Here is a 16163-nt window from a genome sequence, read left to right on the forward strand (position 1 = left end):
ACGCTGCTAGTGACCTTTGAAAGTGGAAGTGACTCAAAATGACCAAGCTTTCAGTAATGTTTGAGACATGAACCAACAGCTTTCTGTAACCAAAAGTGGTCACTTAAAGCTACCACATTTTTATTAGGTTGTATCCATGTATGTTGGCAGTACTGAAACTGAACTCAGAGTGATACAATAAGGCCGAGTTTTCATGCAGCACCACTTCAGAAATATGACGCAAACACTGCTCTTGAGTTCTCTTGAGTGGTCTTTTGGTAGTTGAGTACTTTTGGGCAGGATGAGGTGAATGGCCCAGTCCTTCCACTCCAGAACAAGGCTCTTGTAGGACTCTGAGCGTGAAGCTGTGAGCCCTTCATATGGCTGCCTCTTCAGAGATGTTATTGTTAGATTTAAAAAGCGGGGCCGGATGCTTTCAGCATGGAGCCAGCCGCCATGCTCTGCTCTCACGGGCTCATTTGTTAAAGGCTATAGTCTTTCTTTTCCCACATGGCTGAAGTGTGTACTTCCTGTGTGCATTTATAGCTTAAGCTCCTTGCTCAAGTAGAATTTTCTTCCTCACTTGATCAAACAGTGAAATATCTGCAGATGAAAGGTTGTAGCTCCTGAGTGCCTATTGCTGGACACTGAGGGGGTCATTGTCTCGCCTTCCGCTGATCTACCCCTCAATGGAGGGCTTTCAGCAGGTTCTCATGCAAAGGCCCATGCTGCCCTGTTCTATTTAGAGTGGATACAGTGCAGACTAGGAAGCTAGAATGCCATAAGTGTTTTACTGCAGCTCTAAACATAAGAACATAGTCCAATGCTCAATTGTTAAAGCCAAGATTCAAAGACCCTACAGAAATTCGAGGGGGATCAGTGATGCCAAAATATGGCCATGCACATGCAGACCACGGTGTGATTTTGTTTTTTAGTTTCAGTTGCCAGGCATTGATCACAGTCCACCACAATTCTGGCTGGTTCTTTTGGCTGGCATTTTGTTTTCCACCCTCCCCCATCCATCACACAGAGAATCAGGTTTTTCCTTTTTTCCCAACAGCGAGGGACTGGCACCGTGCTGAAATGCAGAATAATAATCCCCTAATCACCTGAGTATTGCCAGTCCTGGGTTTTATCTGCAATTGATGTGAAAGCCCCTAGTGCCTAGTGATTACAGCATTTGATCTGGGTAATAATGTCTTCACTGTTGCCCTGCTTAGGGCCCGAAGGCAGTGGCGCTCTAATCCACAGTGCATTCTAGTGGAATCGTATTACACAAAGACCACCAGGGTTCTTCTCTAGAGGGGAGGGTAGGGGTGGGGGGGTTAAAGGAGGAGGTTGCCATGGAAACAAGCTTCTCTCTCTCCCTCATACAGACATAAATGCACACACACACATAATACACACTCTCTCTTGGGATAGATAAGCAAAGGACAGGTTCTATGTTTACTTTCCATGGGCCCTCCAATCCCTGAGCAGGCTGAGCCCTGATAACACGAGGCCTGTACAGCCAGCGACCACTGTCAGCAGATAAGCACCCCAACAGAGCAGATCAGCCATCGCCCTCCAACCAGGATGAGCAAACCTGGGAGACCCGGATTCATTTGGATTAGGATGGATTGCTGCTGCCTTCTGCTGCTGCCGCTGCCTTTGCTGCTGCGTTCAGACTACTGATGCTCATAGGACTTTCTACATGAGAACTCGATGTTGCTCTTCACCCCGTGGAGTCTTGGAGCTTAGTGAGAGGACACGGGCACAGTAATGGACTGAATGCTATTTTAGATATCGAGGTCAAGGGACTGTCTGCACTAGGGCAGGTTGGTGTCATTGCAGCTGAAGAGATGTGAAGCTAGAAAACTTTGATTCCTCCTGATGTGTCCCGAGGAACAAATAAGCACTTATTATCTGTATATTGCTTCCCCATCTTCTTATGTCTGCCATGTTTGTAATGGCTGTTTTGCACTAGATGGGCCACTGTACTGTCGAGACATTCCTTTGTAGTTGTTCCAAGTATCCACTAAAATCCAGTAATTCAATACACAGAGTAATTAGATTTGTAGGATACTAATGCCCTTAGAAGGAACCAACAGGCTCTTTCATGTTAAGATCAAGCCGACTACAAGTACTTCTTTATTATGTGCATTATGCTAACATGCTAATTATATTTCCACACACATTCTTTGATTAAGACACAGCTGGAGGTGTATAAGTAACCTCACTAATTACAGAAGAAACGGTGGTATTGAGCTAAAGTGAGAGCTGAGTTTCCCTTTGGCCCCTTCTTCTGTGTTTTTGTTTACTTGTTAGACATCCTTCTTTCACATAAATCAGATTACAGCATGATCACAAATTCTAAATAAAAGAGGAGGGTTTCCTTAATAGCTCATATGGAGCTGTCGTTCTCTGTGGGAAAAAAGATCAGGATTGTAATATTTCATCAATCAATTAAATATAAATAATATTAGCCTAACAATACAGTGATTACTTGACTGTATTCTATGAGTTTATTAAAGTAATGGACATTTTATATAATACTGATTTTTTGATATTAATGGAATAATTAATTTAACACATGCAACAAGCTCTGTTTAAAATAAATATTCTTTAATTCATAAGAATATTACCATCATGCTTTAGTGTGATTAGGTTGCTGTTAAAAAGCGTTCATGTTTTGGTGAAAGGGACGAACTATACAATACTGTAGAAGGAGCTAAACACTGATGTATTTACAATATTTAGACATGTAGACATAATAACAGCTAAATAATTATTAGTCGGATAGCGTCATAAAAAACGTAGGTAACAATGTATCTCATCCAGGAGCACTCAGTGCACCTTTACCTGTCTCCTCTCCCTGCTTGTTAACCCTGGGCATCTAGCCAAATTGTTCTGCTAGATCAGGGGTTCCAAAACTTTTCAGCCCGCGACCTCCAAAATATTGGTGCCAAAGACTCGCGACCCCCACTGTCCCTCAAAGTGATTTAATGTGGCTTCATTTAGCTGGTCTGCAGAAAGTTAGCCTACCTATATGAGCATGTGGCTGTTTCCTGTGCTGTTATGAATTAACCTGCTGCTACTGATGCTTTTGATAATTAACTGTTCACTAACTCTAAACTTAGGAGTCATGTGGCAAAAAAAAGGCAGAAAACTCATTACATTTTCTATTTTCATGGTTTTATTACAAGTTTAGCTTCTATTTTTGTCTATATTTTTTACTATAATAGGTAAAATGTACTGTTTTAGATAACTTAAAAATAAACATTCTGGAAGACATCTCACGACAAGTGTTGCCAACCTAGCGACTTTGTCTCAATATTTAACGATTTTTCAGACCCCTCTAGCAACTCTTTTTCAAAAAAGCGACAAGCGACAAATCTGGCAACTTTTTCTGGTGACGTGAAAGCATGTATCGTTCTTACTCTTCTCAACGGGCAGTGGGTGCTGCTGTGAGTCCCTCCTAGGCTGCATTCAGAGCAGGAGGTGTTCACCCCTCAGCATCAAGACTGCAAATGTATCACACATGTACGAAGACACCGCTGGCTGATCCATTTAGATTGTTGATGTAGATTGTATACAATAACTATCTTGAAAATTTTATTGTTGACAAATTCTATGTTTTACTTTGATTTGTTGTAGGCTCCTAAGTGTAATAAGCAACATATTTAGGGTGTTTTTTAACCTGTTTTTGTCTCTCCCTATTACACAATATTACACATCTCTCCGACAGCGTCTATTAGAATTTAAATTATGCAAATTAAACGATGACGTTATTTAGCAAGTTCTAGTGACTTTTAGGACAGCCAATAGCTACTTTCCTTACTTAGGAGTTGTCAACACTGCTCACGACCCCCAATTTGTGTCTAGCGACCCCCCAGGGGGTCTCGACCCACACGAACCCCTGTGCTAGACTGACACAAAGGCCATACCACCACATAGAGTTATTTATACAGCCTGTGAGAGTTACGCGTTACATTTCGGCTGGTAACAATACATAAACTATACTTTCATATAAATGTACTCATGCAATATACTCTAACCCACCTTTCCCGGAAACACACCGGTGCTAATGTCAAAGATCATGTGATAGCGGTAGTAGCTCATGCGGCTCTATCTCCTTCCCACAGGCACTGGGAGGATGCATTGAACCTTATTCTGACTAAATGATCCCCGTTTGAAACATATCGAGTATACAGTTGACCAGAGGAGAAGTGGACTCTACAGGCGTGTTTCCACCTTTAAATACGGACCTTTTGTTTTGACAGCAACATGTGACGTGTGTATGACGCACACAGCCTGGCTAACCACTAACCCAACTCGTGCTCCAGGGGAAACTTTACAACAGCCGCATGTGAAGCTTCAGAGGGTGAGTGTTGGATAATCAGTTAATGTGACAACGGCTCCAGTACATTTTAAACCAATTTACAGAAACTAAAAACATCCAGACTCATGACAAATCAACAATCAAATCAAGATAACTCAATAAGATACTCAGCCTTATTAGACTGGAGGAACATGATTCTTGCAAAGTCTTATGATACATAACTCACAATTTAATTGAGTGTGAACTGTTTATTTCATATTCCAGTTATAGCCTTAAGTTTGGTGTCCTGTGCACCACTGTTTTCATCTATGTTCTTGATTTTCCTGCACACAATCAGTGGCGTGTCCAGAGGGGTGATCAAGGGTGGCACTGGCACCCCTTGAAATCCAATTGGCCACCCCAGGGGCCATTACAAAATTCTTAACCATGATTGACTGTTTGCCTTGTCAGAGGTGGGTTTTTTGTTAAAATCTATAACTTGGGATGAGTTAAAAGGCTGGCAGTAGATTTTAGTGATGTGCGGATCGATACTGAAATATCGATACTTCCGATACCAGATCTTTATGCTTTATGCTAAAATTGATTCTCAAATCAAAATATCGCTACTTTTGATACTTCATTTTTTGAGGCAATGTATATCATTAACAGGAACACAGTGGAAAGAAACTAAACCATTGAGATCTTGTCTAAATGATACACGGTTGGTGGGAACTACTAGTTCTAGTTCTTAATAACGAAGCAATAATTCATTGTAATTGTTTTATTGTTTTACTTATTTTCTTTTTTGTTTGTGTTTAAAACACCATTTTCATATATTTTGTATGATTGTATCCTCTGTTTGGTTTTTCTTTAGTTGTATTAGCTCGGCTGTATCGTAAATGAGGCCGCTACCTCGATATACTTAGAAGTTAAAATAAATAAATTAATAACTCAGAAATACACTACTTTTTTTAGATTTACCAGACACAAAAGGTGTATTTGCACAAAGTATCGGATCGGTATCGCCGATACCAGCCTGAATTTTACTCGGTATCGGATCAGAAAGGAAATCGGTGGTATCGAACATCACTAGTAGATTTATTTATTAGTGCCCTCAAATGGGACTTTGAAAAAACATCTTTTGTAAGTCCTTAAAGAATTAAGCTTAGAAGATTTATGCAACTTTGTTATGTTTTTTTTTTAAGTCAAAAGGAATATAACAACTGTTTAATACTTTAATGAAAGTAGGTTGTGACGACAGAAAGGGTAAATGTTATTTATTTGCGAGTGCACTGGCCACCCCTGCCTATGTGAGAGCCTCAGTTGGGCCACCCGGTCAAAAACTTCTGGACACGCTGCTGCACACAATGTGGTTACAGCTCGTCCTCCAAAGTCTGATTAGAGCCCTAGCTTTCAGATTTCACTGTATCAGAAATGTATGTCCCGGATTTATATATATGTTTAATATGCAGTTTCCTGAAAACTTGATCCTGTCCTGATTTTCTAGTGAAAAGAGCTGAACATTTTGCAAAAAAAGAGATTGTGAATAAGCTGTGAGAAAACCAAAAAATAAGATGACCAAAACAAATAATTAGATAGAATATTATAACAGAGAAAAACAATAATCAGTAAAAATCGTATAGAAGAAATGTTCATTTAAATCCTAATTCTGGCAATATTGATTTATAATAGCTGTTTGTTCACCTAATAAATCCTCCCTGATTATTCACAGTCAAATAAAAAATATTAAAGTTCAACCAGAGAAACAAATTGATCATAAATCCACATCCACTATACTGATCCAGGATTGTTATAATGTGGTAGACAACTACTGAACTGAATAATCTTTAATTTGTTCTTTATATATATCTCATAATATGATTGGACTTTCTGACATTAAACATTTTTCCATGTTGTGTATAAAGTAGATTGTTTTGTGTGCTAAAAGGATCATACTTTGACCTACAGTCAGAGCAATGTGACTATCTCATATGTAGCAGCATCCCACACTCTATCAGGGACCACTGGACCTTTTGCTTTTATCACAGCGTATGCTCTCATTTCGGTGTTTCTGTAGTGTACTATAGTCATCAGTGGAGAGGTGCAGAGTGCAGCCCACACTCTAAAAAGGGGTATACTTTGATCACAAGATTGCCCGCCCTTGTCTCTTGGCTTTTTGGAAAGCTCTCACACGTATAAGTAGTGAAGTGGCTGCATGATCTCTGTGCTGAAGAGCTCAGCCTGTCGAAATACACTGTTGTGAGGCTCAAGTGTTGTTCTCAGCTGCGAAGTGATATGTTTGCTATCATTTAGTAGAGTGTACAGACACACCTACGAAGCCTTTAGGAGCTGCAGGTTGTTTTTCAACAAGACTACTATTATGTCAAATCCAGTTGTTAGGTATATTTCTTCAGGCTTTGGCTAACTCTTTGTTTATTACTTTGCTAAATATTTGTGGGACTAATGGATTAAAAAATGTCATGGTGGTATGTCAAAATGGTACAAACTTGAAACAATAAGTGTGCAAAAGCTTTTGAAAAGCTGGTCGAACTCATCACATATATACGTAAAATAAAATGATGAGTCACTTTATCAAAAATTTGGCAATTCATTTTTTTTGGTCAATCTATTCATAAATTATCCACAAATAGAAGATTTTTGAAGCTCCTTTTGACAACAGCCAAATAATAGGTCTTTGATGTAATTGTTAGTGGAAGTGGATTTCTTTCTCTTGCTTTCAGTCTCTGGTGATTTTTTTCTCTTCCTGGTAAACACTTTATTTCTATCCCTGTTTGATTCATTGAAGCATCTGTCATTCCCAGCACTCCCACTGAGCCTGACAAAAGCAGAGCCATGTTAGATTGAAAAGACAGAGGGGCAATCTTTCAAATGGATCTCTTTTTCGAAAATATATTATGACATAATCATGTTTTCTCCCTAAAAGCCCAGGGGAGGCCTGTCTGTCAGATTGCAGTCCTCCCTTGGCTGCCTGGCCTGAACAGAAACAGCAGTTGTGTGTTAATAGAACCCAGAGGCACTCTGAAACCTTACCCATTCTGCTTTACGCTCTCAGCCAGGAGATTAAAGTCAGGGAAACATTACAGGAGGCTGGATAATTGCCCCTGTGTCTCCAGCAGACAAAAGGCAACGCTCCGGCAATTCCCTCGGTAAATTGTCAAGAGAGGCTCAAGGATCCTTCAAGGCTGCAGCAAATTGTATGGTGCTGTCTAACAAACTACCAATCTCTGGATATTATGAGGCTTCCATATATCCTTGGCCATAATGACAGCTTGCACCGCCATAATGGAGTGCAGGCACAAGATAGCTTTTGTGCGCACACTTTCAATAGAAAAATTACTACCTTGGATCCCAGTCTGCACTTTTCATTTTTTCTTTTGTTCCCATTTGTGTTTTGATTTATTCTGCTATCATTTTTATTTTCCTTTTTATTCAGAGCAGAGTACTGAAGCCACCAACAGATGATTGCAACCTTTACTCCTGAGGGCCACTTGATCCCCCAGACAGGAAAAAAAAAATCTGCAAGCAGTTAATGAGTTGCCATCTATGCCTAGTGTTAAGGGCGTCTACAAATTAACAGAGGCTTTTGTCAGGGCTCTCCCTCGCTCCCTCGCTCTTTCCTGTTCTCGCCACCACTTTCTCTCTCATCCCCCCTCCCCTCCTTCCTCCGCGCCCCCTCCTGCTCTTCAATTTTCTCCTTCTACCTGCCTGCTTCATGCTCCAGTGGCTCCGTGGCGGGAGCGGCGCTGTCTGGCTCTGAGCAGCTCTCATTGTCAGCACGGTTCATGTTTAGAATTAGCCATTTAATGAGAACAAAAGAAATTAATTGGTGGTTTAAGCCTAATGAGACGTCTGTGAAATTAACGGGCCTCATCAATAGAAACAAATACAATCCTTCAGCTTGTTGTTGTGGCGCATTATTGTGACAAAGCTTTTGACACAATGATGAATAGCAGGTCAGGAGAGACCATCTGTGCTTTTTTAAACCCCTGCAGGAGGGGGATGGAATGTGGGCTGGCTTCGAAAGAGATGGTGATAAAAGAGGGTGAGGGGGGGACAGGGGGAGGGATGGGAGAAAAAGAGAGATGGAGAGAGAGAGAGAGAGAGGAAAAGAAGCTGAGAAAAAAACAAATTCACCCGCTTTATTCATCGCCCTTTAGCATGATACCGCTGTCTAACCATGGTTACAAAGGAAATAAAAAACAGGGGCATTAGCATGTGAAAGGCGCTGGGTCTCTGACTATGCGTCCAGAAAGCCAAAGAGCTCTGATTTCGAGGGATATTTAACCTTCATTCAGACGGCAACAAAGGCCTGGCTGTCGCGCTGAGAGCAGCGGTTCAGCCTGATTGGGGCTCAGGGGGGAGGGAGGGTGGAGAGGAGGGGACAGGCAGGATCACAGACCTCATTTGTTCCCCCTCTTTACTTTAGCCTGTCTCTATTCCCACTGAAGAGCAGCATTTCCTCTCTATACCCCTCCTCCTCTTCCTCCTCCTTCAGCCCCCCTTTCAAAGTTGTAAATGTATGACCTGAGGAATAAATTGGATGGGAAGGAGGCAAGGAGGCTGTGGAGAGAGGAGTAATACATCTCTATCATGTTCGCTGACCTTTATTTACCACACGTTGAGCAACAGCGTTGTCTATGTTATGCGTCTGCCTCGCTTCCTTTGCTTTTTAGAGCCATAGTATGGGAGCTGTGGACGTGATCAGGCGGTTATCTGCACGTCTTCCAGCGACTCAGCCCTTCCCTCACTCTCCGGCCACCCAGCAGGGCCCGGCCCAGCCCTGCCTGTTTGTGTATCATGGAGACACTGTTTGCTTTCCTGTGCTGATCAAATAAACAGGCCATGTCTTTGGGGGCGGGAGGTTGGAGGAGTGGTGTCTGTGTGTTGTTTAGCTCTCTGGGTGTAGATAAGGAATTGTTTGATGGGGTAGAGAGAAACGAGAGCGATTTAGGTCAGCTAATCTGATTTACACAGAGATGGTCTGGCCATTGCAGGGAGCAGTAATTACATAGAGGGATTAGAAGCCCCCCAAAGCTCCCCAACCTACAGAGAGCAGAGAGGGGTGGAGGCTTAGAGGCCTGAGAACTGCTTGAGTGTGTTGCGGCAACAACAACAGCTTGAGCAGTTCTTGGTGCAGATTAAAAATGGCTGCGATTGCGCTCAAAACAAAGGGGGCATTTGGCTAAAGTAGAATTACTTAGCTTGTTTACAGGCATTTACATCTGCTGCTTTGATCCCACAATTATCCGAATTTGTTTTCTGCGGCCAAAAATCACAGATTTTGTCTGCCAGGGAATCCAGCAATAACCAGCTGATGTCATCACTTCAGCCGTTCATCAGATCACTGTTTACAGAGAGCGCAGCATAAAATCACATGTTAGGTTTTGCTTACTCTGGATCAGCCCTCAGTCACTGCTGTCATCTGTTTTGAGGGTGTTTCATGTGGAACATCATTTGCAGACTGATCACCTTCATCTCCACCATTCTGTGCACGATTATCTCCTTTTGTCATGTTTCTGCTAGGTACACAGAGAGCAAATATTTAATACTTCCTCTCACTTGCCGTTTGTCTTTGTATTTAAAATGCACTGCAGAATAATTGCACTGCCAGAGTCATTACTTCATGCACAGGAATGACTTGCACGCTTGGCTGCTGTTTCTCGAGTGTGCTCGGCTAATCCACTCATTGCTTTGTGCATTCAGTGCTGTGAACCATAGGGCACCCGCTTGGATGCCCGTGCATAAATTACTGCCACAGAACATAAAGTGCTGGGAGGATTTTCCTTAACGATCGCCAACGCTTTAAACGCTTCTGCTTCAACAGTCGATACTGCTCAGCCCATTCAATTATTCAGCGGCCCGTCCCTCATTAACAAAATCCTGACCTTGACATGTCTGCCCTATTTCTCTCCCCTGACAGACTCAGCTTTCCCAACAACTCTGTTTGCTCTGATATTGGCTGGGAAATCCATGCATATTGATAAGTTGTTTGCAGTGTAATTGAAAATGTCAGTTATGAGGCGCATGCTGACAAAGGTCAGTACCAAGAACAAAAGCTGACAGGCTGTTATAGATGGAGCATGTATAGTATAGGGAGGAAGTAGAATAAATAATACATTTTAAGTTAACTTTGTGCCAAGAAACTGATTGGAAGCCTCAAGAGGAAATTTAAGATGTCTTAAGTCTGGGCTGATTACAGAAATCCACTCTCCATTTTCATAGAGTTTTATGGATTGCTTTGTGGTCACTTGATTGAAATTCTAATCTGTTCTCAAAGGTCAAATTGTTCATCATTCATATCTCATGTTCTGGGTAAACATTCACGGCTCAAACATTCAATAAGACTTATGAATATGCTCATCAAATAAGGAACCAACCATCTCTGGAGGAGTCACAGGTGTCCCGCGGGTGCTGTCTTATCTCAGGGAGGTGATGTACCTTGTGCATCAATGATGTGATGTGTCAATCAAACACTGCCCTGTTCTGCCACTCATAAGGCCCCCGCTTCCCTCCCGCTCACAATCTGACCGTCTTAATCTGCTCCACAGGGGTGGGATCTGAGGTTAAAGTGCTCGCCGCTATTTCTACATAAACAAAGATTTGAACCTCAATCCTGAGAGCCTCGGCTGTCCGACAGGCCCCCCATAACCCCTGCCAGCCCCCGTCGTCCCCGCAGGCGGAGTGGTTGACTGCCTGCTGGTTCTTTAATCGATTGCTAATGGGTTCAGTTCCATCGTTGAGGAGCTGCTTGGAACCTGGCCTTGAGACTGAATGAAGTGGAAATACCATTTGCGGCTTTATGAGCCATTATACTGCAGCGAGAGACCTCTATTCGGCATGCTTCACAGCGCTGCAGAGAGTTTTGCACCACTGCTTGATGGTTTTTCTCATGCTGGCTTCTACTGCTTTCGTCTCAGTGCTCTCCATTTACACTGTGCCCTAAAGCATTTACATCCATTCAATCTACAACAAAATAGCTTTGCTTTGCTGCATTTTTCACAAGTCGTGATGTGTCGGGTAATTACCATAGTATATCTCCTTGTGCACATGAGGGCACAACCGTTTCCTTCAATCTTTCAGATGCAATATTGTTCATCAGTTTTAAGCGTGTAGCTGTGGCCCTCTGTAACTCAGAGGCTTTTGGGATCACTGTGTCTCATTACCCACAACAGTGAGCAGTGAGTGGTTCAGACTCTATGAAATATGGGAGTGCTGGGTAAGTTATGAAACTGCGGTTGTGTTTTTTTATCCCAGTTCTTATCCCAGTAACATGTTTCCATCTTGTGTGGATGTTGCAGAGCGAGAGAAGTTGTGCCTCATACTCCACTCTCCCTGGTTTACAGATCTGCCCAGATTTCTGCAGTGCTCTTATGAGCTTGCTCTGGCTGAAATGCAAAGCTAAGCAGCCAACACTGCTCTACATTTCACAGCCAGTCCCAGCAGACATGTGCTCTTTGAAGCATTTCTGGGCCAGGGATACAAGTCTTGTTTGTTCAGTACTTCTGGAAGCAAAAAAAAAGAAAGAGAGAGAGAAAAAATGCAAGCAATTTTTTTCTTTCACTACAGCAGAGAGTAGCATTCTTTGACATCTCAACAGAAAGCCTTGTATTACAGCACTTGCTGCCAGATGCCTTGATAGAATCACCCATGTCAAACAGGAAGAGAAATAAATGCTTCATTGAACTAGAGCTTAGCGTGGTGATGGTGGGATGGAGAAATGGCGAGAAAAAAAAGAGAGGAAAGGAGGGCTGAGGAGGGTGCTGTGTGGGTGTCTGTGGTTGTCAGATCACTAGCAGAGGGTTATTCTCGACCCTCTGTACCAAGCACTTTCTTGGATGTGGTGTGCATAATTAGTGTTCCTGGCCTAGATCATCTCATCAATGGATAATCTCCTGAAGAATTGGAAAAAGAAAGCAGTAATCAAGGAAAACGACGATTCTGGTAGCCGACCTCGTGCCAGCAGCTTCAGCAGGGTACAAAGCACATGTTTGTGTTTGTTCTTTCAGGCTCATCTTCCAGCGCCAAGTAGAGTATGACAGGATTTACATGCAGGTTCCTAATCTCTGTAAGCGAACCTGTTTCGGGATGTAATTCACATGGTATGTCTTTTGATTCGGATTAGTCTGGGCAATCCTCTTACCCGTGGCTCAGTATAACTTATCACTGACAAGGCCGTCTCGTGGAGCAGTGCAAATCCTCATATCCACCCCTCCCAGACTTCCAACTCTTAATTCTAATCTGTCCAAATCTGATCTGAGACTTTAACTTCCAAATACCTCTTGAAAGCCAGAGCTCAAGCTGAAGTTCATGCAAGGGCTTTGGATTACATAAATTGAGGTTAGGGATTTCCAATATGGCCTTATGTTTGAGAATAGAGCAGGATTTGGATGTAGGTTGTGGCAGCAAATCTCCTACATGTTATCATGTTTTCACTTTAACGTTGAATCTTAAATGAAAGGATCATGACTCATTTTCCACCCAGTTTCCTTTAAGTAATTGATATGGTACATTTAGTAGGAATCTACATAAAATAAGGAACATATTCCACGTATAGTCCTTTTTTTGAACCCAGTTCATTTGTGCTTTGAAAGCAAAACCGCTGGATGTAAAAAAAAGTTTCTGAACAGTGCTTACTTAACTCGATGTGCTTTGACGTGGAAATACCTTAAAATATTTCAATGTATGAGTCACATTTCTGATCCTTTAAGGTTCTTTATAATTCAATAAACAGGATTTAAAGTAGAGCAGGCATGCTCCACTTTTTCTGCCTCAGCCGGAAGGCCACAAACGGGCTCTTATTAAACGTTGTAAGATTATGCCTTAATCTCTCTGAACACATGTTGGGTGGAATAAAAGCAATTTTATTTCTGAAACAGTGCTCCACACAGCTCTTGCTCTCTATAATCTTATCCCAGCTTCTGCTACAGAATGAAAAGTCTTGTTGCTGTGCCAAAGCTGCTGTGTGTTTTTCAGGAGGCTGAGAGATCAAGGTCCTAATTGAGAGTTAAAACACATTAATGTACCTGAGCTTGACTTGGACCTGCACCTACAGCCCAAAGACAAACTTGGTTCCCAGTCGGAGAGGATTTGGGGGCCGTGTTCTCTGCTCTGGGTGAGACAGTGGTGTGAAGATGACGATAAGCCAAAGCTCTAAATCCCAGACTCAGCTGTCTTATCTCGAGCTGCTGGGCCGTGTGGCATGCTTTAATAGAGGCGGCTCACTGTCTGAGCTTTAGCTACAATCGCATTAAGATTCCCCTCCACCTCAACTGGGCTTGTTTGTTGTCAGTTTTTGATTGAATCTTGTGAATTAAGGTTTCATCTCGCTTAAAGTCACCCCATGGTTTAATTCTTCCGACGGCTGCATTCCCAGGAAGGAACAGTCTAATTTAATCTCTTATCATGTGAGGGACTGACAATAATACTGCAACTAATAACACACTAATGTGCTGGAAATGATCAAACTCCTCGTGTAAAACTGAAGATTTGCCTTTTTGCCCTTTTTTGTTAGCTGCAAATGAACGAAACTTAAAGTACCAAAAAAAAAAAAAAACATTTTGAAGAAAAATGAATTGAAGTTTGACTTCAAAGTAAACACAGCCTCTTTTGGCATCCAGAGACAGAAAAAATGTCTATTTAACAAACTCTTTGAGAACAGTACTAGGCGGAAAAAAGATGATTTAGTTCCTTGCTTGTATTTTTTTGTCACTTGCAACTAAGAAATTTCAATCTGAGGAAATAAAAAGTCATACAAGTTAAGCTAAAAGTTTAGAGCAGCACAGAACTAACTCTCATTACCTATATCCTACAGCTAAGGTGTTTCCAGTAATAAATCCTTCAACCTGTATCTTATTATTATCAACAACACTTGTGTATATTATTCTGTTTTTTTAGGGGTGTGAACGTTTAGTTGACTTAACAGTTCAACATAGTCACTCTTGCTAGTCGACACCAGAATAACCAGACAGTTAAACAAAATATTTGTATAACTGCAGATACAAAATGATGGTTGTGTCTAAGCTGTAGTGCAACCAGCCACTACTAGCTGGGGTTTTGTCTCCTGTTAAAGGCCACTGTCATATTGTTTAAATGCTTTACTACCCCTGATGTATCAAAGCACAGACTGCATCTCCTAGCATGGCGCGGCTGTATTTTGATCTAGAAAAAGGAGGCAAAGTTGTATGTAAACTGTGTCTGGGTTATGTGTTATATAACCACTTAGCACAGGCATGTAGACATTACCCTGCAGGGTGGACCAAAGACGAGTGGTGCCAGCTCTGCTAAAAGTTTAAACAACTAGACAATTAGCTACTCCAGAACATCCCTAGTTTTTACCAAGCTGCAACCTCTGGTCTAAAAATACGAGTCCAATGCAGAATGGTTAAAAACTGCAGTTCATCGACGATCCGCTTGAGGCTGGTTCCGGAAGTACTGGAAACCACACACACACCAATTCAAAAAAGACGATCTTTACAGCAGAAATAAACATGTTTACAGCCTGGTACAAAAGACGAGTGTAGTCTGGATAGCTAATTTCTTGATCGGCACACACTGTAGAGGGGTGAATTTTTTTCTAACGCGGCAATTTCGAAGATATTGAGATTACGAGTCTTCCAATGAGAGGCACAGCTGACTTGATTGACAGGCGGGAACATTGTAGCTGTTGGCTAGGAGGCTCAAAGCCCGCCTCTTTACATCACAATTGTCGACAGCCACAATATGGCTGCCGACGACAATTGGCCTCAAAACAGCTCTTCAGAAACAGATTGGTGACGTCACGGATACTACGTCCATATTTTATACAGTCTATGGTTTTTACCAGTTCTTACCAACAGGAGATGAATGCACATGAACAGTTACCATGGAGCAAGAAAAGTGCCCCTATCTTCTAAGCACAGAAATAATTTGAACATTATTTTGTTTTTTGAAAAGTATGGATAAGTTAAATATTCTACCCATCACTAATAAATAACTGACATTCACTGGTAACACTTTTTGGAAGGTCAGAATACACTGCTGCTCTCACTGTTGTCATGTGAATTAAAAATCGTGATTTAAATTGTTTATCAGACAAAACAAGACAGAACTTGTGATTGATGGAATTTGTGATGGTCATTTCTCACTTGTACTGTGTGCAGGGTCACCTGGCAGCCCCTCACAGCCTGAGAGTCAGTCAGAGGCAGGCTGGATCGACCCTGTTTCAAACTGACAGCCTGCTTTGGCTGTACCTCTGGCATTGTTGTGCTTTTGCTATTATCCACCCTCTGTTTATCCTAGCCCCCCACACCTATCCCACCCACTCCCCTCCCACCCCCCCCCCCCCCCACACACACACACAAGTGCACATGTACACACAAGCAGCACACCCATACCCCCAGTGAGTCGCAGTCTGTTTACTCAGGTGCCTGCTTGCTCGCTGCAGTGATGAACTCCTGTGCAGACTTTAACACTCCGCTGCCTCTCAGGCAAATGCCAAAACAAATCTTGTCATAATTAGCAGTAATCCTGCTCATTACCGTCTGCTTAATTATCCTATTAATAGCACTTCCTGGGAGAGCTTGTTTGCTACGCAGGCAAATGTTTGTTCCTAAATTAGCAGACAAGAAGACAGCTCCATTGTTCAAACAGCAGCTTTGACAAAGCAGAACAGGCAGGATTAACAGCAGACAGAACGGGCCACAAGCTCATCTCCGCTTGGCGCTGACAGGCAGGGAGGAGGCGAGCCTGCATGGGCCAACAACAGCACTCTTATCCTGCAAGCTGCTGTGTAATCTACATAGTCAAGTACACACAATCAGCACCAGCAAGTTGTCATATCCAAGCAGCAGTGTAGTGTGAAGTAAGTAAGACTGACAAGAATGCA

General features: G+C 42.2%; 1 long non-coding RNA gene across 2 annotated transcripts in view; it reads left to right on the forward strand.

Moving 5' to 3' along the window:
- The first annotated feature begins 3845 nt into the window (after positions 1–3845).
- The window catches only part of LOC117813787, a 32168-nt gene continuing 19850 nt past the window's right edge, over positions 3846–16163 (forward strand). Inside the window, exons 1-2 of one of the 2 annotated variants that reach the window (XR_004631451.1) lie at positions 3846–3960; positions 4104–4342. This is a non-coding gene — a long non-coding RNA (uncharacterized LOC117813787). Of the gene's footprint in view, positions 3961–4013; positions 4343–16163 lie in introns of those variants that run through there. The other variant, XR_004631450.1, reaches the window with a different exon arrangement.

The sequence above is a fragment of the Notolabrus celidotus genome, chromosome 6 (genome assembly GCF_009762535.1).
Source record: "Notolabrus celidotus isolate fNotCel1 chromosome 6, fNotCel1.pri, whole genome shotgun sequence".
In the NCBI taxonomy this organism is placed as follows: domain Eukaryota; kingdom Metazoa; phylum Chordata; class Actinopteri; order Labriformes; family Labridae; genus Notolabrus; species Notolabrus celidotus.